General features: G+C 38.0%; 1 long non-coding RNA gene across 1 annotated transcript in view; it reads left to right on the forward strand.

The window, feature by feature from the left end:
- Positions 1-5,606: 5,606 nt before the first annotated feature.
- LOC128114547 (uncharacterized) overlaps positions 5,607-23,847 on the forward strand; it is a 45,070-nt gene continuing 26,829 nt past the window's right edge. Inside the window, exon 1 of the long non-coding RNA XR_008219800.1 lies at positions 5,607-5,725. This is a non-coding gene — a long non-coding RNA (uncharacterized LOC128114547). The remainder of the gene's footprint in view (positions 5,726-23,847) is intronic.

Consider the following 23,847-nt stretch of genomic DNA (forward strand, 5'->3'; position numbering starts at 1 on the left):
TAAAGAATTTGGAGTAATCTCACACTAGCAACTTATCAGTACAACTGAGAGCTCTAGAAGAAAAAAGAAGTAAACTAACCCAGGAGGAATAGATGCCAGGAAATAATCAAATTGAGGGAAGAAATCAATAAAATAGAAACAAAAAGAATAGTACAAAGAATCAATGAAACAAAGAGCTGGTTCTTTGAGAAAATCAACATAATAGACAAACTCTTATCCAAACTAAATAAAAGGCTGAGAGAGAATATCCAAATTAATCTAATCAGAAATGAAAAGGGAGATATAATAACAGACACTGAGGAAATCCAGAGAATCATCAGGTCATACTTCAAAAACATGTACTCCACAAAATTGGAAAATCTAAAAGAAATGGACAATTTTCTTTTTTTCTTAAGAGATTGTCTATTCAATTTACATACCAACCACAGATTCCCAATCCTCCTCCTTCCTGCCCCAAAGCATTTCCTTCAACCCACCCAACTTCCCACCTCCTCTAAGGCAAGGTCTCCTATTGGGAGTCAGAAGAGCCTGGTACATTCAGTTGTGGCATGTCCGAGCCCCTCCTCCCTGCACCAAGGCTGTGCAAAGTGTCTCAACATAGGCACTAGGCTCCAAAAAGCTGGATCATGCACTAGGGACAGGACCCAGTCCCACTGCCTGGGGGCCCCCTAAACAGCTCAAGCTAAACAACTGTTTCACTTATCCACAGGGTCTAGTCCAGTACTATGGGGGCTCCTCAACTATTGGTCCACAGTTCATATGTTTCCACTAGTTTGGCTAGTTGTCTCTGTACTTTTTCCAATCATTGTCTCCATATCTCTTGCTCACAGAATCCCTCCTCTCACTCATCGATTGGACTCCTGGAGCTCTGCCTGGGACCTGGCTGTTGATTTCTGCATCTGCTTCCTTCAGTCACTGGATGAGGGTTCTATGATGACAATTAGGGTATTCAGCCAGAGTAGGCCAGCTCAGGCACCCTTTCAACTATTGCCGGTAGTCTATGGTAGAGTCATCCTTGTGGATTCTTAGGAACCTCCCTAGCACTCTGCTTCTCCCTATTCCTATGGTGTCTTCATTTATCATGGTATCTCTTTCCATGCTCTCCAACTCTGTTCCCTTTCCAGCTCAAACCTCCCACTCCTCTAAGCTCTCATCCCCTGTCACTTGCCCTCCATTATCCCCCTCACCCCCAGTTTGCTGATGTAGATCTCATCCATTTCTCCATTGTTGGGTAATGCCATTCCTAGACTCCACCTTACTAGCTAGCCTCCCTGGAGCTGTGGCTTACAGTCTGGTCATCCTTTGCTTTGTATTTATTATCCACTTATGAGTGAGTAAATACCATATTTCTCCTTCTGAGTCTGGGTTACCTCACTCAGGATGGTATTTTCTAGTTCCATCCATTTGGCTGAAAACCTCATGATGTCGCTGTTTTTTCTGCTGAGTAGTACTCCATTGTGCATATACACATTTTCTTTATCGATTCTTCAGTTGAGGGGCATCTAGGTTGTTTCCAGGTTCTGGCTATTACAAATAATGCTGCTATGAATATAGTTGAACATGTGTCCTTGAGGTATGATTGAGCATTCCTTGGATATATGCCCAAGAGTGGTGTAGCTGGGTCTTGAGAGAGATTGATTCACAATTGTCTGAGAAACCACCATACTGATTTCCAAAGTGTCTGTACAAGTTTGCATTCCCACCAACAGTAGAGGAGTGTTCCCCTTGATCCACATCCTCTCCAACATAAGCTGTCATCAGTGTATTTTATCTTAGCCATTCTGACAAGTGTAAGATGGTATCTCAGAGTTGTTTTAATTTGCATTTCCCTGATGACTAAGGATGTTGAGCAATTCCTTAAATGTCTTTCAGCCATTTGAGATTCTTCTGTTGAGAATTCTCTGTTTAGCTCTACAGCCCAATTTTAATTGTACTTTTAGGTGTTTTAAACTCTAGTTTCTTGAGATCTTTATATATTTTAGCAATAAGCCCTCTGTCAGATGTGGATGGTTCAACATAAGAAAATCTGTCAAAGTAATACATCATATAAACAAACTGAAAGAAAAAACATGATCATTTCATTAGATGCTGAAAAGGCCTTTGACAAAATCCAACACCCCTTCATGATAAAGGTCCTAGAGAGATCAGGAATATAAGGAACATACCTAAACATAATAAAGGCAATTTACAGCAAGCCAACAGCCGACATCAAATTAAATGGAGAGAAACTCAAAGCAATTCCACTAAAATCAGGAACAAAACAAGGCTGCCCACTCTCCCCATATGTATTCAATACAGTACTTGAAGTTCTAGCTAAAGCAATAAGACAACAAAAGGAGATCAAATGAATAGAAATTGGAAAGGAAGAAGTCAAACTTTCACTATTTGCAGATGATATGATAGTGTACATAAGTGACCCCAAAATTTCTACCAGAGAACTCCTACAGCTGATAAACTCCTTCAGTAAGGTGGCAGGATACAAGATTAACTAAAAAAATCAGTAGCCCTCCTATATACAAATGATAAAAGGGCTGAGAAAGAAATCAGAAAAATATCACGCTTTACAATAGCCACAAAAAATATAAAATATCTTGTGATAACTCTAACTAAGCAAGTGAAGGACCTGTATGACAAGAACTTTAAGTCTCTGAAGAAAGAAATTGAAGAAGATATCATAAAATGGAAAGATCTCCCATGCTCATGGATAGGTAGGATTAACAGTAAAAATGGCAATCTTACCAAAAACAATCTACAGATTCAATGCAATCCCCATCAAAATACCAACACAATTCTGCACACACTTTGAAAGAACAATACTCAACTTCTTATGGAAAAACAAAAAACCCAGGATAGCTAAAAAGAATCTTGTACAACAAAGCAACTTCTGGAGGCATCACGATCCCTGACTTCAAGCTCTATTATAGAACTACAGCAATAAAAACAGCTTGGTATTGGCATAAAAACCAACATGTGGAACAATGGAATAGAATTGAACACCCTGACATTATTCCACACAGGCATGAACACCTAATTTTTGACAAAGAAGCCAAAACTCTACAATGGAAAAAAGAAAGCATCTTCAACAAATGGTGCTGGTATAACTGGATGTCAACATGTAAAAGAATGCAAATAGATCCATATCTGTCACCAGGCACAAAACAAGTCCAAGTGGATCAAAGACCTCAATACAAATTCAGTTACTCTGAAACTGATAAAAGAGAAAGTAGGAAGTAGTCATGAATGCATTGGCATAGGAGACCACTTCGTAAATATAACGCCAGTAATGCAGACACTGAGAACAACAATTAATAAATAGGACCTCTTGAAACTGAGAAGCTTTTGTAGGGCAAAGGACATGGTCAATAAGTCAAAATGACAGCCTACAGAATGGGAAAATATCTTCACAATTTTCTAGATAGGTACCACATGCCAAAATTAAATGAAGACCAGATAAACAATAGACTAATGACTACTATGGAAATAGAAGCAGTCATTAAAAGTCATTAAAAGTCTCCCAACCAAAAAAAGCCCCAGGCCAAAGGATTTCAGCACATAATTCTACCAGAATTGAAAAAAGGAGTGCTAACAACAATATTCCTCAAATTTTTCCACATAATAGAAACAGAAGAAACATTGCCAAACTCTTACTATAAGGCTACAGTTACCTTGATACTCAAATCACACAAAGATGCAACAAAGAGAATTACAGACCAATCTCTCTCATGAACATTGATGCAAAAATACTCAACAAAATACTGGCAAATGGAATCTAAGATCACATAAAAAAATCGTGAGCAAGTAGGCTGGTTCCTGGAGATGCACGGATGGTTCAACATATGAAAATCTGTCATTGTAATTCATCATATAAACAAACTGAAAGAAAAAAAAACACCTGACCATTTCATTAGATGCTGAAAAGGCCTTTGACAAAATCCAACACCCCTTCATGATAAAGGTCTTGGAATGATCAGGAATACAGGGAACATACCTAAACATTATAAAGGCAATTTACAGCAAGCCAACAGCCAACATCAAACTAAATGGAGAAAGACTCAGTGATTCCACTAAAATCAGGAACAAGACAAGGCTGTCCACTCTCACCATATTTATTCAATATAGAACTCAAAGTTCTAGCTAGAGCAATAAGACAAAAAATGGAGATCAAGGGGATAGAAACTGCAAAGGAAGAAGTCATAATTTCACTATTTGCTGAGAATATAAAAATCTGCATATGTGTTCTGCAAAATTCTTCCAGGGAAATCCTAAAACTGATTGACACCTTCAGTAATGTGGCATGATGATTAACTTAAAAAATCAGTAGCCCTCCTGTATACAAATGGGCTGAGAAAGAAATCACAGAAACATCACCTTTTACAATAGCCACAAATAATATAAAATACCTTGGGGTAACCCTAAACAAACAAGTAAAAGACCTGTGTGACAAGAACTTTAAATCCTTGAAGAAAGAATTTGATGAAGATATCAGAAAATGGGAAGTTCTCCCATGTTCGTGGGTAGGTAGAACCAACATAATAAAAATGGCAATCTTACCAAAAGCAATCTATGGATTCAGTGCATTCCCCATAAAAATAGCTACACAATTCTTCACAGAACTTGAACAAAGAATACTCAGCTTCATATAGAAAAACAGAAAACCTAGCATATCTTAAACATTTGGTTACAATAAAGTAACTTCTCGAGGCATCACCATCCCTAACTTCAAGCTCTACTATAAAGGTATAGTAATAAAAACAGCTTGGTATTGGCATTAAAAACTGACAGGTGGACCAACAGAATCGAATTGAAGGTCCTGACATTTATCTACACACCTCTGTACACCTGATTTTTGACAAAGAAGCCAAAACTGTACAATGGAAAAAAGAAAGCATCTTCAACAAATGGTGCTGGCATAACTGGATGTTTACATGTAGAGGATTCCAAATATATCCATATCTATCACCATGCACAAAACTCAAATCCAAGTGGATCAAAGACCTGAATGTAAATACAGTTACACTGAACCTGATAGAGGAAAAAGTAGGAAGTAACCTTGAAAGCATTGGCATAGCAGACCACTTCCTAAATAAAACATCAGTAGCATAGACACTGAGAGCAACAATTAATAAATGGGACCTCCTCAAACTAAGAAGTTTCTGTAAGGCAAAGGACACAGTAAATAAGACAAAACATCATCCTACAAAATGGAAAAATAACTTCACCAACCCCATATCTGACATAGGGCTGATCTTCAAAATATATAAAGAACTCAAGAACCTAGACATCAAAATACCAAACACTCCAGTTAAATAATGTGCTACAGAGCTAAATGGAGAATTCTCAATAGAAGAATCTCAAATAGCTGAAAGACATTTAAGGAACTGCTTAATATCCTTAGTCATCAGGGAAATGCAAATCAAAACTGCTCTGAGACATCATCTTACACCTGTCAGAATGGCTAAGTTAAAAAACACTGATGACAGCTTATGTTGGATAGGGTGTGGAACAAGGGGTACACTCCTCCACTGCTAGTCAGAACGCAAAGTTATACAACCACTTTAGAAATCAGTGTGGTGGTTTCTCAGACAATTGTGAATCAATCTACCTCAATACCCAATGATACCACTCTTGGGTATATACCCAATGGATGCTCAATCATACCACAAGGATAATCATTACTACAACCCATACCTCCAGAGAAGCTAGGAAGCAAGGAGGTTCCTAAGAGGTATGTACTGATCACCTTGGGAGGGGGGAAACAGAGAAGATCCTCATGAGTAAACTGAGGATGAGGGGTAGAGCAATAGAGGGGAGGGGGTGGGGGATGAGAACATAAGGTAAGGGGGTGGTTGAGCTGGGGAAGGGATGGATTGGGAGAGCAATGAAAGAGATATCTTGATAGAGGGAGACATTATGGGGTAAAGGAGAAACCAGTTGCTAGGCAAATTCCCAGGAATCCAAAAGGACAACCCCAAATTAGACTACTAGTAATAGTGGTGAGGATGCCTGAACTGCCCTACCCTGATAATCAGATTGGTGAATACCCTAACTGTCATCATAGAGCCTTCATCCAGTAACTGATGGAAGCAGATGCAGAGACACCCACAAATAAACACCAGGCCAAGCTCTGGAAGTCCAGTCAAGGAAAGGGAGCAGGGATTACATGAGCAAAAGGGGTATAGCTGGATGGTTCTTAGGTCCCGCCAGGCCCCCACAGTCCCATGGCCCACTTAGAGAATAATCACTCAGAAGCTTAAATTAATTATAACTACTTGGGCATTAGCTCAGTATTACTACTGACTAGCGCTTACACTTAAATTAAGCCATAATTCTTATTTATCTTTAGCCATGTGGCTTGGTACCTTTTCTCAATTCTGCCTTCTCATCTTGTTTCCTCTGTGTCTACCTGGCAACTCCTGAGTCAACCTTCTTCTTCTCAGAATTCTCCTTGTCTGCTTAACCCGCCTATACTTCCTGCTTGGCTACTGGCCAATCAGTGTTTTATTTATCAACCAATCAGAGCAACACATATTCGCAGCATACAGAACAACCTTCCACAACACTTCCACATTTCTGTCTAATCAAAAAGGAAGGTTTTAACTTTAACATAGTAAAATTATATATAATAGAACAGTTTCAAGCAAGAATTACAGTTACAATATCTTGTCTATTTATATTTGTCAAAATTAAATTAAATATTCTATCTATCCTATAATAGTGAGTCTAAAGTTTCATATCTAATTTAACTTTTATTATAACCAAGGAAAATTATAACTATCTAGTCTTCAACTACATCAAAGACCTCAGAAGGATATAACATTACCTAAGTAAACAGTGTATTGTAAGCAACTTCCAAAAATCTAGAATAAAAGAGACAGCTGGCTGTCTGACAGTCACCCAAAGTTCGTCTTCAGAGTTGGAGCATTCATCTTTAGCCTATAGGTCTTGAGTTTTTAATTGCTTCTCCGTATGTCCTATAGAATATCTGGCAGTCTCCTCTGTGAAGCAGGAACCTGAAGGATGATCTCATCTTGCAAAGTTTGGTGGTCACCTTCCTATGGGTCCTGCATGTCCAGTTGATATGACATTTTGTCAAGCATCCAGCAAAGAACAGTTTCTTGCCCAAATGGCTTTTTTTTTTTTACCAAGAAGAAGATATACTCCATATAGAGTGTCTTCAAAGCCCCATCTTTCTCTTTGAAGTAAATTGGTGATGCCAGGAGCAGATGTGCCTCACTGTCCAGAAAGTCTAAGTTTTTAAAACATTTTAAATGTCATATTCTGTAGGTCTTTGAAGTGTTTGAAGATTACCTACCCAATTGAAATGTCTATATATACCTAGAAAACTTAATTAACATAACTACAAGTTTGATTATCATAGCTGACCAATTATTAATCTGTATTTCTCAACTATATGCTACAATCTTAAATAAATTGCACAAACAAAATACTTTAAACAAGAGTAGAAATATACATACAGTATAACAAAATTAACTTTAAATTTGCATCAATAAATTAAAATCCATAGCAATGTAAAACATTTTAAGCAAGTTGTTCCTCTTTAAAAGTAGATTGATGCCGGGCGGTGGTGGCGCACACCTTTAATCCCAGCACTCGGGAGGCAGAGCCAGGCGGATCTCTATGAGTTCGAGGCCGGCCTGGGCTACCAAGTGAGTTCCAGGAAAAGGCGCAAAGCTACACAGAGAAACCCTGTCTTGAAAAACCAAAAAAAAAAAGTAGATTGATTAATGTATCCTTTTATCCTATCATATCTATAGCCTATATTTCTATATCATATCACCCTTTCTTTTTTTTTTTTTTCAGAAAGAGATTGACTATGACCAACAACAATTTGTAATCAAGAAACTAAGCAAAGACAAACATCCATAATCCAATTTTGGGAATGTGGGCATAGTGTTCTGGGCGACTTTCTGCTGACAGGGGGTGCTGGTAGTCTCATTGGGATCCTGAGAAAATTCAAGATAATGTTCAAGTTCTGGGAAGACCAGCTATAATCTTTGTTGATAGGTATCATCTGTTAAAGTTCAGGAGGTCTGGCTTGATCAAATCTGATCCATCTTAACCTGGAAAAAATCCGTAGTCTCTTGCTTCCTGGGGAAACAGAAGCAGAGCCTCCTTTCCAAAGCAACATATCCTTAGATCCAAATTTTGAAGTCAAGATACCTTTAAAATATACATATTGGTTTAACTGAGCAGCCTTTGTAATTAAATGTCTTTCTGCAGTTAAAAATCCTGAAGACAATATAATCCAGACTCTCTGTGTGATTGCCATCTTTACATGGCTTATTTTTTATATTACTTTTATTTTCTCTTTAAAGACTTTATTATTTTAAACTATTTCTTTATAAAACTGTCTATATTCATTTTCTTTTCTCTTCCAAGCCTTCATACATTTTTACATACATTGTAAACAGTTTAGAGTTTTATTTTATTTGAATCTGTCTTATTGTGAATCTATAATCTTTCTCTGACTAGGAGAGATTTTTAAATTGTTGAACTGTGTGGCCTTGGCTGCTGACTCCACCCACCTCAACTTCCCAATATGGTGGCAGTAATTTTCAGCCAGCCCTGGACATCATGCTCTCTGCTGACTCTGGGAGGTAGTGGGTCCATGCCTCCATCCAGCAGCATGTAGTCCAGAAACCTCTTTTTTGTATTAGCAAAAGCTAAATCTGTCACACAGCATACTGTGTGACTTGGAGATGCCTCTGTGTACTGTGGCAGGAATCCGTCATGCTGTGTTTTAGCCTGCATACCACAAACCCACCACACTGTAGCTCAAGTCTGCATGCCATGGCATCTCTGTACCTTGGCATGTCTATATCTCAGCTTGTATGAGACATGAAGTAGAAAGCTGTTTTGGCTCTGTTGTTGTGTGTTTAAAAGCACTTTTTAAATTCTTTTAGGCCTTATGGAAATTGTAGAGCCCCACATTGGGTGTCAATTGTAGTTTGATGGTTCTCGGGTCCCACCAGACCCCCACAGTCTCATGATGCACTTATAGAATAATCACTCAGAAGCTTATATTAATTATAACTGCTTGGCCATTAGCTCAGGATTATTACTGACTAGCTCTTACACTTAAATTTACCCATAATTCTTATTTCTGATTAGCCACATGGTTTTAGTGACTCCTAAGCCTTCCTCTTCCCAGAATTATCCTCATCTGCTTACCCTGCCTATACTTCCTGCCTGGCTACTGCCAATTAGTATTTTATTTATCAACCAATCAGAGCAACACATTCACAGCATATAGAATGACATTTCACATTTAAGCGGTCAAGATTGTGATGGAGAAATCTACAGAGACAACTGAACCAAGCTCAAAGTAACTCACAAACTTTAGACCAATAGCTGCTGAACCTGCATGGGACCAGACTAGACCCTCTGCATAAGGAGACAGTTGTGTAACTGAGTCTGTTTGAGGGGCCCCTGGCAGTGTGGTCAGGATCTGGTGCATGAGCTGGCTTTCTAGATTCCATTACCTATGGTAAGAGACCTTGCTCACCCTTGATGCAGTGGGTGGGGGTTGTTCCTGCCTCAACTGAATGTACCAGGCTTAGCTGTCCCCCCATGGGAGAACTTACCCTGTTGGAGGAGGGGAGGAGGGGTCAATCAGATGGGGGCAAGGTGGGGTTAGGGAGGAGCAGGAGGAGGAATAAGAGGGGGATCTGTGGTTGATATGTAAAATGAATAAAAAAATTTAAATGTAAAACCATGACTTCTAATCATATTCATAGGTCAGTGCCTTGTTCAGTTTTCATAAGAGAAACTGTATCCTGCAGCAGATGGTAATAAATATAGAGACTCACACCTAGACATTAGGGAGAGAGAGAGAGAGAGAGAGAGAGAGAGAGAGAGAGAGAGAGAGAGAGAGAGACAGAGACAGAGAGACAGAGAGAGAGACAGAGAGACAGAGAGACAGAGAGAGACCTTTAACACACAGCCATAAATAGAATGTCTCCACCAAATCCCCCCTCTTAGAGCTCATTGTACCCTGTGGAATAGGAGGCAGAAAGAGTGTAAGAGCTAGATGGGAATTGAGGACACTAAGGAAACAAGGCTTCTAAATAAACATGGTCAAAGCTTCTATGAACTCACAGAAACTGAAGCAGCATGCACAAGGCCTGCACAGGTTTGTACCAGGTCCTCTGCATATATATTATGGCTTCCAGCTGAGTGATGGTATGACATTGCTGAGTGTGTGAAGGAGTGGGTATCTGATTCTTATGCTTTCTCTTGGCTCCTTTTCTTCCTGTTGGTTTGTCTTATCCAACTTCAATGTGATAGTTTTGGTTTTATACTATTAAATTTATTTTGTTATATTAAAAATGAGTGGATGTGTGAATGAATGTAGAGCTAGCCACCAGTGCAAAAGCTAACAATTGAGCTGACACTTATACCAGCAGAGAGGGAAAATCAGTTTTCACCAATAGAGAGACACAGGGTATATCAATCATTCTAGGACAGACATCATGTTTAAAAGTAGTTGACCAACATTTAATGGACTCCATGGTTTTTTAACTGCTTTTATTTAGTTACAATTTGGTGTGGGTTTTTTTTTTTTGGAGTGGTCTTTTATTTTGTTTTCTTGGGTTTGGAGGGTTTTGTTGTATTGGGATTTTTGTATCTTGAGAAAGAACTTAAAGTTGGCTGGGTAGTGAGTGGGAGAGTTTCTGGAAGGATGAAAAGTAAGGGAAGAATATGATTAAAATGTATTTAACTTTAAACATTTTTTTATAATAAGAAAAAAGACTATGGACTATTTCTTCAGTCCATTATTTATCATTATAAGGATGGTATTTTATTAGCTGATTACAATACAGATATCTTGGAAAAATGTTTAATGAAACATGAAAGATTTTACCTTACTGGGGACTATAGATTGCACCTGAAAAATATGGAATGGAAATTCTATAAATAATTTAGGATTTAAACTGAGTCAATATAAACATTTATATTAGAAGAGGTAAATTAAAAACTCTTAATGATTTTCAAAAATTATTGGGAGATAGTAACTGGGTATATAACTACTCAAGAGTTAAGCAATTTGTTTCAAACCCTGTAAGGTGATTCAAATTTAAACAGTCCATGAAAATTAACAGCTGAAGCAGAAAAGTAATTGGCCCAGGTAGAAAAGAGATTACAAAATGTTTATGTGGACAGATTAGATCCTAAACATGACTGTATTTTAATTATTATATCCTACACTCATTCTCCTACTGGAATAATTTTGTAAATAGAAAATTTTATTTTAGAGTATATTTTAAGCACATAAACAGACTGCAAAATTAAAAACCTATATAGAAAAAGTTTCTGAATTTATTATTAAAAACAGACTAAGACTTCTTTACTTGACAGGAATCAATCCAGCAGTGATTGTAATCCCATATATAAGGGCTCAAATTACACAATTATAGATGATTGATGATAACGGGCAGAGAGCTTTCAGAAATTATTTGGGAGAAATTAACAATAAATATCCCCAAAGTGAAATACTTCAACTTATAAAAATGTCAAAATTGATTCTCCCATGGACAGTTAAAAAAAATCCCTGAGTTTTGAAGCTTTAAGATTTTATACTGGCCCGGAGATCCCATCTGGACAAGAGGTGAGTGCCTGGGTTCATACCCAGAGAGGCCTGCCCCTAGGTCCCATCTCTGGGCACCAGCCATTCTGGGTAAGACCTGCCCAACTAGGCCCCAGGTTCTGGCCATCGGGCAGGATCCCCCACCCCCACTGGGAAGGTTCCCCTTCTCCAAGACCCCCGGTAGACCCTGCAATCTCCAGGCCCTGCCCCCACGCCCATCTGCCCGAGACCCCAGCCACTGCCTGAGACTCAAGAGACCAGCCCCCAGCTCCCATCCAGCCCAGACCTTCCATCTGGACCAGAGAGAGGCTTCCTGAATCTGTCAGCTCTGTCTGGACCAAGAGCACTGATAAGACCAAGAACGAACCCACAAGGAGATGGGCAGACATCAAGGCAGAAGTACATACAACAAAATAAAGAGCAATACAGCATCACCAGAACCTAGCCCTCCTCCAACAGCTAGACCTGAACATTACAAAATGGAAGCAGAAGAAAACAGCCTTATGAATAACATTATGAAGAGGATAGAAGCTTATATAGAAGAAATCAAAAATGAAATTGAGGAGAAGATAAACAAAAAATGGGAAGAACGCTATAAAAACCTAGAGGAAAGGACAAAAAAGCAGAAGAAAACAATAAATCCTTGAAAGAAAATCATGAAAAAGCAATGAAACAGATGAGGAAAATAGTCCAAGACCTGAAAAGGGAAATAGAAAAAATGAAGAAGACACAAACAGAGGGAATGCTGGAAATAGAAAATCTGAGTAAATGAACAGTGTAGATGTAACCGTCTTATTAAATAAGAAACACAGAGCAGATACAAAGATGAAAGCCCAAGAGGTCAGAGTGATAGCTAAGACCTAAAAACCTTACCCTTCACTGTATCTAGAGTTTTCCTGCCTGGCCCGCAGTCAGGGCAAATCTCTCTCACCTGCCAGTCCCACAGCCTCTCAGACCCGACCAAGTAAACACAGAGACTTATGCTGGTTACAAACTGTATGGCCGTGGCAGGCTTCTTGCTAACTGTTCTTACAGCTTAAATTAATCCATTTCTATTAATTTATACCTTGCCACGTGGCTCGAGGCTTACCGGCATCTTCACATGCTATTTGTCCTCGCGGTAGCTGGCAGTGTCTCTCTGACTCAGCCTTCCACTTCCCAGCTTTATTCTCCTCCTTGTCCCGCCTATACTTCCTGCCTAGCCAATGGCCAATCAGTGATTTATTTATTGACCAATCAGCATCACATTTGCCATACAGAACATCCCACAGCATTTCACTGTCCCTGCTATCTTCCTCAGCAAGAGACCTACTTCCTGTCTGTTTGTCTTTTTCATAGACTTTCTATTCTGCCTTCTCATTGGTTGTAAACACAACCACATGACCTTCTCATCACTGCCTGTCTGTACAGACCTCCAGGTCTTCTATGGATGGTATTGAGATTAAAGGCTTGTGTCTCCATGATGACTGTATCCTTGAACACACAGAGATCCATCTAGCTCTGCCTCCCAAGAGCTTGGATTAAAGGTGTGCACCACCACCGCCCAGTTTCTGCTAAGGCTTGCTATTATCTCTGACCCCCAGGCAACTTTATTTATTAACATACAAATAAAATCACATTTCAGTACAAATAAAATACCACCATATTTCCCCTATTCTATTTTAATAAAAAGAAAAAAGGAAAAAGATTATAACTAACATAAGAAAAACTATATACAAAAGTACGATAACTATATACCATATATACAAGTAATAAATACCTAAACTATGTCTAGTCCATTTGTATTTGACAAATTCAGAGAAAATAATTACATTATCTATTCTATTTTGGTAAGTCCAAAATGTACCTAATTCACTTTCTATCCTAAATAATCTTCAACTATATCTAACTAATCTTCAACTATAAATAACTAATCTTCAACTCCCTCAGAGACCCAGGAAGGAAATAATATTACCTAATAAAAAAATAAAAACAGGAAGTGCATGCAAGCAGCTTCCAAAATAATGTGAGTTGACAGAAACAGCCAGCTGCCTGGACAGTCACCTCAGGTTTCTCCACATTGTTGGGGCATCATCTTCAGCCTATAGGCTTAGCATATCTGAAAGACTCATTTGTGAAATAGGATGTACACAAGGTCAATAGTTCGACCTCACATTGGGTGAGAGCAGTCCATGTACCAGAAACACCTGAATTCCACTAGTGTCATGTCATGATTCAGGATTTTAAATTCTGGAAATTGTTGATGTTTTTTTTTAATTCAGCTGTCCATTCTTCTTGGCTGTGTATGTGTGTGTGTGGCTTCATCTCAGCATCCTGCTCTTCTACATATCCCTCTATTAAATGCCAGTCTACTATTGAGAGGTGTGAGTTTAGTTACTTTTCAAAAATAACTGTTTCAGCTGCTGTTCCACTGCACATAAGAAGCCATCGGACCACTGCCTGTTCAGCTGCCTTCAAAGAAAAGGCCCTGTACCTTTTCTGGATTGCAAAGGCCACTTCAGGGATGGTGCCATATTGTCCTGGCCTCAGAAGATGCCTTTTGATAAAGCCATAACACCAGTTGTTTTGGCAAGAATCAGTAGACCTTTGTTTCATGTCCTCTCTGTTCATTTTGTCCTGTTGTCAGCAGTTGATTCAAGGATACTTTGTTGTCAAGCGGCTATCTTTTCCAAAATGAAAGTTAACTCCATATGCAGTTTCTTCTCTCTGAAGTAGATTGGTACTGCCAGGAGCTGACATGTCTCATAGTCATAACAAAAAGAAAAATTTTCTAAGTTATTAAACCATTTTAAATGCCATATTCTGTAGATCTCTGAAGGGTTTGAAGATGACCTGTCTATCTAAAATATATCTGCTCAATCTTGAAAACATACCTAATATGACTAAAAGTTCTATTATAATGTTTAACTACTAACTTTCATTTCTTTATATCCTAATAGTTGGTAATAATAACATTCAAGGATCAGAAAATTGCATTACCTTGTTGAATGAACAGTATAAGTACAATTGGAAATATACATATAGCATTTTCTAATAATATCAGTTTCAATATATATAATTTGTATATAATATAAAACAATCCAATCCAATGTAAAGTATTTAAAACTAGTAATTGTCTTTTTCATTTCCTTTTTCTTTACTTTTCTTTTAAACAAGAACCTTTAATCTCCTTTGCTTAGCCCTTATGCTAACCCTTGACAACAACTTGTAACCAACCCCCCTAATCAACAAAAATTATTCCAGACACAAAACCCATTAAAAGATCAAAAAAACCCCACCCGCCTCACACCATCTCTTCGGGAATGTGGGTGTCATATTCTTAAAATTGCTTCCTGGTTGGTATGGGCGAAGGTACCTTTATCCTGAAAAGAAAAATTTTAGGATAATTATCAAATTCTAGGAAAGGTAACTATATCCTTCATTATCCAGTCTGTGTATAATGCCAAAGTTCAGGGTTTATCTCGAGTCCTTATTCAAGTAGTCTTTGAGACTGGATCATCTCAGCTAGCCCACTCAAAATTGTTCTGAGCACTTTGTAGTTCAAAGCTGATCTGTAGATGATGTTTGTCAGCTTAGTGATATTGTTATTATCCACATGGAATTGTTGTTGTTGTTGTGGGGCCCCATTTACTTCCTGGAGACTTCAGTTGATGTTAGGCCTGGCCGTGATTTCCTGCAGAAAACTGAAAAGAGACTCGAATACAAAGACATATATATGCAGCTAATTGAAACCTTTTTTCTAGAATTAGTTAGTACTCTATATGACCATTCATATCTTAACAAAGTTTAAAATATACATATATATACATACATACATATATATATAGGTATACATACATTAATCTAGTAAATTTTGATATAAAATTCATGCTTTAAGAAAAGTTTAAAGAATCAGAATAGAATCAAAGAGTTGAGATTAGTAATAGAACAGTCCCTTAATTGATTTGGTTTTTCTATTGTCCCATAGCAGAAGATGGCTCTTTTCTTCTGGCAGCATACAGGGAGTTTGCATTTTCCTTTTAACAACATGCTTGAGTTTAAAGAGGGAAAGAGCCATTCTCCAACTCCAAAGTCAACTTTAAATTTTAATTGAACTGGGACTATTAGAGGACCAATAGTGTTAAATTTCTTTAGAGAAGAGCAGAAACAAACATTTAGGAAGACTTATAAAAATTTTTAGATGATATACCCATACACCATTTCACTCTGTTTCCTGGGATAGATGATTTGATGCTTTTCTTCAGTTGTCTCATTTGTCCTGTGTTCTTCAGATTCCTTAACCTTCATTCTCCTAAAAGACAAAAACAAAAACCTTTCCCCAAGACTAATATTTGGGAGGTTCCTTTTTGGCAAGTAATTATCTGATTAAATGAAAAGGCATGTGTTACTGGTATAAGTTAGTTTAAATTGGATGTCCATGCTGGTTGATGAACTATCACCTCCTCTAATTAAGAGGTCTCTCTTGTTCAAATCGAACCTTTATCAATTTTGATGGTACCCACAGCTTATCTTCTCCTGTAGAAATAAAATCAAAACCTTGTCCCCAACATAACACATACCCTGGTCTCCGTTCAGAGGTCAGCACATCCTTAAAGTATATAGGCTGATTTAATTCTGTAGTTTTTTTCTATTATTCAATGTCTCTCTGCAGCTGTTGTTCCTTTCTCATTGGCATTGAGAAAATTCAAAGTTAATAGAGCATTATGTGGTCTATTCCTGGGGTTTTTTGTTACCCCTTTCTGTTTATTTAGCATATCCTTTAGAGTTCTGTTTGATCTTTCTATAACTGCTTGACCTGTAGGATTATGTGGTATACCTGTAATATGCTTTATATTATAATAAGAAATAAACTGTTTCATTTTAACAGAGACATATGCTGGAGCATTGTCTGTTTTAATTTGTGCGGGCATGCCCATGATGGCCATAACTTCTAGCAAATGAGTGATTACAGAATCAGGCTTTTCAGAACTCAAAGCAGTTGCCCATTGAAATCCTGAATAAGTATCGATGGTATCGTGTACACATTTCAGTTTTCCAAATTCTGCAAAGTGAAACACATATATCTGCCAGATTTCATTCATCTGAGTACCCTTTTGGTTACATCATGCTGGTAATGGCGTTTGATTGTAGAAGGAAAAAGTAGGACATTTCTTTACTATTTCTTTGGCTTGTTGCCAGGTTATGGAAAAATCCTTTTTTAAACCTTTACTACTGACATGATGTTTTTTATGAAATTCTGAGGCCTCCATCACATTTCCTATCAATAATTTATCAATCTCATCATTGCCTTGTGCTAGAGGGCCTTGCAGACCTGTATGGGATTGGAAGTGAGTTATATATAAAGGATGACTCTTTTTCCTGATTGTATCTTGTAATTGAATAATTAGTGAAGTTATTTCTGAAGCATCAGGGATAAATTCTGCAGTCTCAATATGTAATACCACTCTTTCAGTATACTCAGAGTCAGTTACTATGTTGAGAGGTTCTGAAAAATCCATTAATACCAACAGAATAGCATACAATTCTGATTTTTGAAATGAATTATAAGGACTTTTAACCACTTTACTTAAATTTTCTGATTTGTAACCTGCCTTTCCTTGTTTGTTGGCACCTGCATAAAATCTACAAACTCCAGACATGGGTTTTCCCAAACAATTCAAGGCAAGATCCAATCAGCTCTCTTTAAAAGATCAATTCTATCGCTTTAGGGATATTTGCTGTTAATTTCTCCCAAAAAATTACTGCAAGCTCTTTGCCAAGGTTCACTTTCTGTCCGTAATTTTTCAATGTCCTCCTTAGGTAAGGGTACAACCATTTCTGCTGGGTCTATTCCTGCTAATTGACCAAGTCTCAATTTTCCTTTCCAAATCAAGTCAGAGATTTTTTCCACATAAGTTTTTAATTTTTTTATTTGTTTTATTTGGTAAAAATATCCATTCCAATATAATATCTTCCCTCTGCATTAATATTCCGGTTGGAGAATGCCTAGAATGTAAAATAACCAAAATGCAATCCAGCTTTGGGTCAATATGATCAACGTGCCTTTCATGTACTTTCTTTTCTACCAAGACCAATTCTTTCTCAGATTCAGGTGATAATTCTCTTGGACTATTTAAGTCCTTGTCACCTTCTAAGGTTTTGAACAAATTATTCAGTTCATCATTTTTACCCCAACAATAGTTCTTAGATGAGAAATGTCTCCAAATAATCTTTGAAAGTCACTGAGAGTCTGTAGTCGATCTCTCCTCATTTGCAACTTTTGGGGTCTAATTTTTTGTAGCTCTATTTTATATCCTAAATAATTAATAGAATCTCCTCTTTGTATCTTTTCTGGAGAAATTTGTAATCCCCAGCAAGGCAAAATTTTCTTTACTTCTTCAAATATTCTTTCTAAAGTATCTGCATTTGAGTCAGCTAATAAAATATCCATATAATGATAAATTATAGATTTAGGAAATTTTTTTACGTATCACTTCCAATGGCTATTGTACAAAATATTGGCACAGAGTTGGGCTATTCAACATTCCCTGTGGGAGGACCGTCCATTGAAATCTTTTAACTAGTTGAGAATTATTATAAGTAGGCACTGTGAAGGCAAATCTTTCTCTGTCTTTTTCTTGTAAGGGTATTGAAAAGAAACAGTCTTTTAAATCAATAACTATGAGAGGCCATCCTTTTGGGAACAGAGTAGGCAAAGGAATTCCAGATTGTAGAGAGCCCATCGGCTGAATTACTTTGTTCATTGCTCTAAGGTCTGTTACCATTCTCCATTTACCAGATTTCTTGTTAATAACAAATACAGGAGAATTCCAAGCACTGGTTGATTCTTCAATATGATGAGCATTTAACTGTTCTTCTACTAGCTCTTCTAATGCCTGGAGTTTGTCTGTTGTTAAACGCCATTGTTGAACCCATACAGGCTTGTCTGTTAACCATTTTAAAGGTAGAGCTCTTGGTGTCTTTGGAAGCTCATCAGTTGTTGTGCCCTGTTCTTGTATAATATGGATGGTTGGTGATCATTCATTAGAATAATGCCTTCTAATATTTCTCTCAGAAACATGTGCTAGTTTATGATTTGTTTCTGAGATTGGAGGAATGTTAATCTGAGTATTCCATTGTTGCAACAAGTCTCAATCCCACAGGTTCATAGCTATGTTAGACACATATGGTTTTAATTTTCCTCTCTGTCCTTCTGGACCTATACATTCAAACCATCTTGCACTCTGTTTCACCTGAGATAAAGTCCCAATTCCTAACAGTTGAACGTTTACCTCCTGAAGAGGCCAAGTTGGATGCCAAAATTCTGGTGCAATTATGGTAACATCCGCACTGTGTCTACCAGACCAGACAACAAAACACCGTTTATTTTTATCATTAATTTTGGTCTTTTTTCATTAATAGAAGTTTGCCAAAAATTTTTCTTTATGTTTTCTCCTGAATTTTCTATTCTGTTTCATCATTCCGACCAACATGATTCATTCCAATAGGCATTTGGTTATTTAATTGCTCTGTGTAGAGGTTTCGTCTATGATTGCAGGAAAGGTTTGAACTGGATTTGCTATGGAGGCCTGCATTATACCCCCTTAGAGTTTCCCAAAGATTGAGGCAAAGGATTACCTGGCCTGTCCCTTGTTATTTACATTCATTGGTCCAGTGTTTTCCCTTACCACACCTTCTGCATACTCCAGAAGGAAGGGGCATTCTGTTGCCAGTGTTCCTTGAAGAAACATTGTTTCTAGGAATGACCTGTTTACAGTCCCTTTTCAAATGTCCTTGCTTTCCACATACAAAACATCTAACATTCCTCAAACCTTTTGAAATTGCTTCTCCTACCCACATATCATCATGGTCATGAGCCTCAACATTAACCATGTCTCTAATCCAATCTTCCAAGGGTGCAGATCTTGCCTTTATGGGCCTGATTATTCTCTTGCATGCTGCATTCGCATTCTCAAAGGCCAAAGATTCAATTATTATCTGACTAGCTTCTGAATTCTGGACCATTCTCTTTACTGCTGAAGCCAGTCTTTGTAGAAAATCTGTGAAAGATTCTTTTGGGTCTTGCTTAACCTTTGTAAATGACTCAGTTTTTTTCCTGGTTCCTCAACTCTGTCCCATGCATTCAACGCTGCCGTTTTACATAGAAGTAGGGTTTGGACATCATATAAATATTGTGTTTGTACTGAAACATATTGGCCTTCTCCAATAAGCTGATCCTGGCAGACTTGTATTCCTTTATCCATCCATTGTTTTTCTATGTTTTCAGCCTCGTCCTTGAAGCAAGTTAGCCACTGGAGCCTTTGACTGGGTTTTAGAACAGCTTGTGCCAGCTCCTGCCAGTCCTGTGGTATAATCCTATTATATGTTGACCAAGAGTTTAACATTTGCTTTACATATGGGGAATGCATACCATAAGATAACATTGCCTCCTTAAACCTTCATAAATCTAACATTTCAATTGTAGCCCAATTTTTTTTTGTGTGTAGTCATTTGATTAGGCAACTGCTGTATGTTTACTGGATAAATTAAGGGTGACTTTGTGAAAACAGGCTTTCTTTCTGTAACCTTATGATCCAATCTTGAAACAACTTCACTGTTAATTTCTTCTGTCTGAATTTGAATTTCTCTATGATTTGTTTTTACAGGTTTAACAAGTTTTTCTAAAACTGTTATCCTGGCACTTAAGTTGAGTATCCTTTTAAATAGTAAAATGAGGATAAGCATAGTAATAAACTGCATAATTTGATCAACATTAATCTTTTCATATAGTTGTTCCATTGTCAGACTGCCTAAAATTTCAAACAAAGCCCAATTTTTTTCCAATGTACTCATAAAACCCATTTTTTAATGTGAAAAAAATCTATTTTAAATAGTTTCCATTAAAATATCTGATATGTTAAGTGACTTACCAAGTCTGCATAGAACAGTAGAAATCCGAGGGAATTTCAAAACAGCCACCTAGTGTCCAAGGTGTGAAGAGAGAGAGAGAGAGAGAGAGAGAGAGAGAGAGAGAGAGAGAGAGAGAGAGAGAGAGATCAAGCATAGCCACAAATAAATTCTGGCTAAGAGCTTAAATCCAACCACGTATTCCCGCTTGAGCCAAGTCAAGCCTTGGCTCTGGCTTCCTTAAGCTCTGACCATGTGTGTTGGCTTTACAGGCAGGGGCCCTGTTCAGTAGGGCAGGCCTGAGTTGTTTGTATCACTGGCCAAGTCGACCTGGGCCTGGGCTAGGGAGCCAGCTGCCCGGGCTAGGGAGCTGGCTGCTTAGGCGGGAAAACCGGACCTGCCATCAAACCAAGTCAAGTGGTTTTTAATGGATTCTCGTCATGTTGGGTGCCAAATGTAGATGTAACCAACCATCTTATTAAATAAGAAACACAGAACCAATGCAAAGAAGAAAGCCAAGAGATCAGAGCTAAGAGCCTTACCCGCCTGCTGCAGTTAGCCTCTTAAGCCAAGAGACCTCTCCAAAAGAGAGCTACTTCCTGTCTCTTTGTCTTTATATAGACTTTCTGTTCTGTCTTCTCATTGCTTGTAAAACCAACCACTGACTGCCTCGTCACTGTCTGTTGTACAGCCCTCCAGGTCTTCTATTGTATTGAGATTAAAGGCGTGTGTCTCCAATGCTGGCTGTATCCTTGATCACACAGAGATCAAACTAGCTCTGCCTACCAAGTGCTGGGATTAAAGGTGTGCACCACCAATGCCCAGCTTTTGTTATGGTTCTAATAGCTCTGACCCCTGGGCAACTTTATTTATTAACATACAATTAAAATCACATTTCAGTACAAATAAAATACCACCATATGTTTCCTCAACTCTTTCCCATGCATTCAAGGCTGCCATTCGACATAGAATTAGGGTTTGGATATCATATAAACATTGTGTTTGTACTGCAGCATATTGGCCTTCTCCAACAAGCTGATCCTGGAAGACTTGTATTCCTTTATCCCTCCATTGTTTTTCTATGTTTTTAGCCTCATACTTGAAGCACATTTGCCACTGGACCTGTTGTCCAGGTTCCACAACAGCATGTGCCAGCTTCTGCCAGTCCTGTGGTATAATCCTGTTATAAGTTGACCAGGTGTTTAACATTTGCTTTACAAATGGGGAATGCATGCCATGAGATACTATTGCCTCCTTAAACCTTCTTAGATCTAACATTTTAATTGGAGTCCAAATATTTTTTGCATTCACTTTATCAGGTAGCTGCTTTACGGTTACCAAATAAATTAAGGGATCTTGTGTGAAAACAGGCTTTCTTTCTGTAACCTTATGATCCAATCTTGAAACAATTTCACTGTTAATTTCTTTTGTCTGAATTTGAATTTCTCTATAATTCATTTTAACAGGTTTAACAGGTTTTTCTAAAGTTTTTATCCTGGCACTTAAATTGACTATCAGTTTAAATAGTAAAATAAGGATAAGAAAAGTAATAATGTGCATAATCCCATCAACATTAATCTTCTAATATAGTTGCTCCATTATCAGACTGCCTAAAATTTCAAACAAAGCCCAACTTTCTTCCACTGTACACATAAACTCATTTTTTTTAATGAGAAAAAAAATTCTCTTTTAAATAGTTTCCTTTTAAATACCTGATATCTTAATTGACTTACCAAGTCTGCATAGAACAGTAGAAATCTGAGGGAATTTCAAAATAGCTACCTAGTGTCTGAGGTGTGAATCCAGAGAGAGGAGAGAGAGAGAAAGCAAGAAAGCATATCCACAAGTTCTGGCTAAAAGCTTAAATTCAGTCACGTGTTCCCGCTTGAGCCCAGTCCAGCATAGGCTCTGGTTTCCTTAAGCTCCAACCATGTGCGTTGGTGTTTCAGCTGAGAGCAGACTATTTGCAGTTGCGTGTAGCTACTGCAATAAGCAGTAGCTCTGGCAGGCCTGAGTCCTATGCTGAGCTAGGGAGCCAGGCCCTAGGGATTAGGGCCTGGCCAGATGGGAAAACAGACCCACCACTAAGTCAAGCAGTTTTAATGAATTCTTGCCATGTGGGTGTCAAATGTAGATGTAATTGTCTTATTAAATAAGAAACACAGAGCCAATGAAAGATGAAAGCCCAAGAGGTTAGAGCAATAGCTAAGACCTAAAAACATTACCCTTCACTGCCGCTGTTATCTTCCTCAGCAAGAGACCTACTTCCTGACTGTTTGTCTTTTTCATAGACATTCTATTCTGCCTTCTCATTGGTTGTAAACACAACCACATGACCTCCTCACCACTGCCTGTCTGTACAGATCTCCAGGTCGTCTATGGATGGTATTGAGATTAAAGGCATGTGCCTCCCTGCTGGCTGTATCCTTGAAGACACAGAGATCCACCTAGCTCTGCCTCCCAAGAGCTGGGATTAAAGGCGTGCACCACCACGGCCCAGTTTCTGCTAGGGCTTGTTATTATCTCTGACCCCCAGGCAACTTTATTTATTAACATACAAATAAAATCACATTTAAGTACAATTAAAATATCACCATAGAACAGGAACTTCAGATGCAAGTATAGCCAACAGAATGCAAGAGATGGAAGAGAGGATCTCTGGCGTTGAATTTATGGTAGAAGAAATAGATTCATCAGTCAAAGAAAACACTAAAGCCAACAAAGTCATCACCCAAAATGTCCAAGAAATTTTGACACCATGAAAAGACCAAACCTAAGAATAATAGGGATAGAGGAAGGAGAATACCAACTCAAAGGCAAACAAAATATATTCAACAAAATCATAGAAGAAAACTTTCCCAACTTAAAGAAGGAAATGCCTATGAAGATACAAGAAGCCTATAGAACACCAAAGAGAATAGACCCCCAAAAAAGTCCCCTTGCCACATAATAATTAAACAACTAAGCGTACAGAATAAAGAAAGAATATTAAGAGCAGCAAAGGAAAAAGGCCAAGTGACTTATAAAGGCAAACCCATCAGAATAACACCTGATTTCTCAATGGATACTTTGAAAGCCAGAAGGACCTGGACAGATGTAATGCAGACACTAAGAGACCATGGATGCCAGCCTAGACTAATATACCCAGCAAAACTTTCAATCATCATAGATGGAGTGAACAAGACATTCCAAGACAAAGCCAGATTTAAACAATACTTATTCACAAACCCAGCCCTACAGAAAGCACTAGAGGGAAAATTCCAACCTAAGGAAGTCAGATACACCCTCGAAAACACAGGCAATAAACAACACCACAGCAGTAAACCCCAAAGAAGACAAGTACACACACACAC

This window comes from Peromyscus californicus, unplaced genomic scaffold (assembly GCF_007827085.1).
Source record: "Peromyscus californicus insignis strain IS unplaced genomic scaffold, ASM782708v3 Scaffold_10__1_contigs__length_136768540, whole genome shotgun sequence".
Classification (NCBI taxonomy): domain Eukaryota; kingdom Metazoa; phylum Chordata; class Mammalia; order Rodentia; family Cricetidae; genus Peromyscus; species Peromyscus californicus.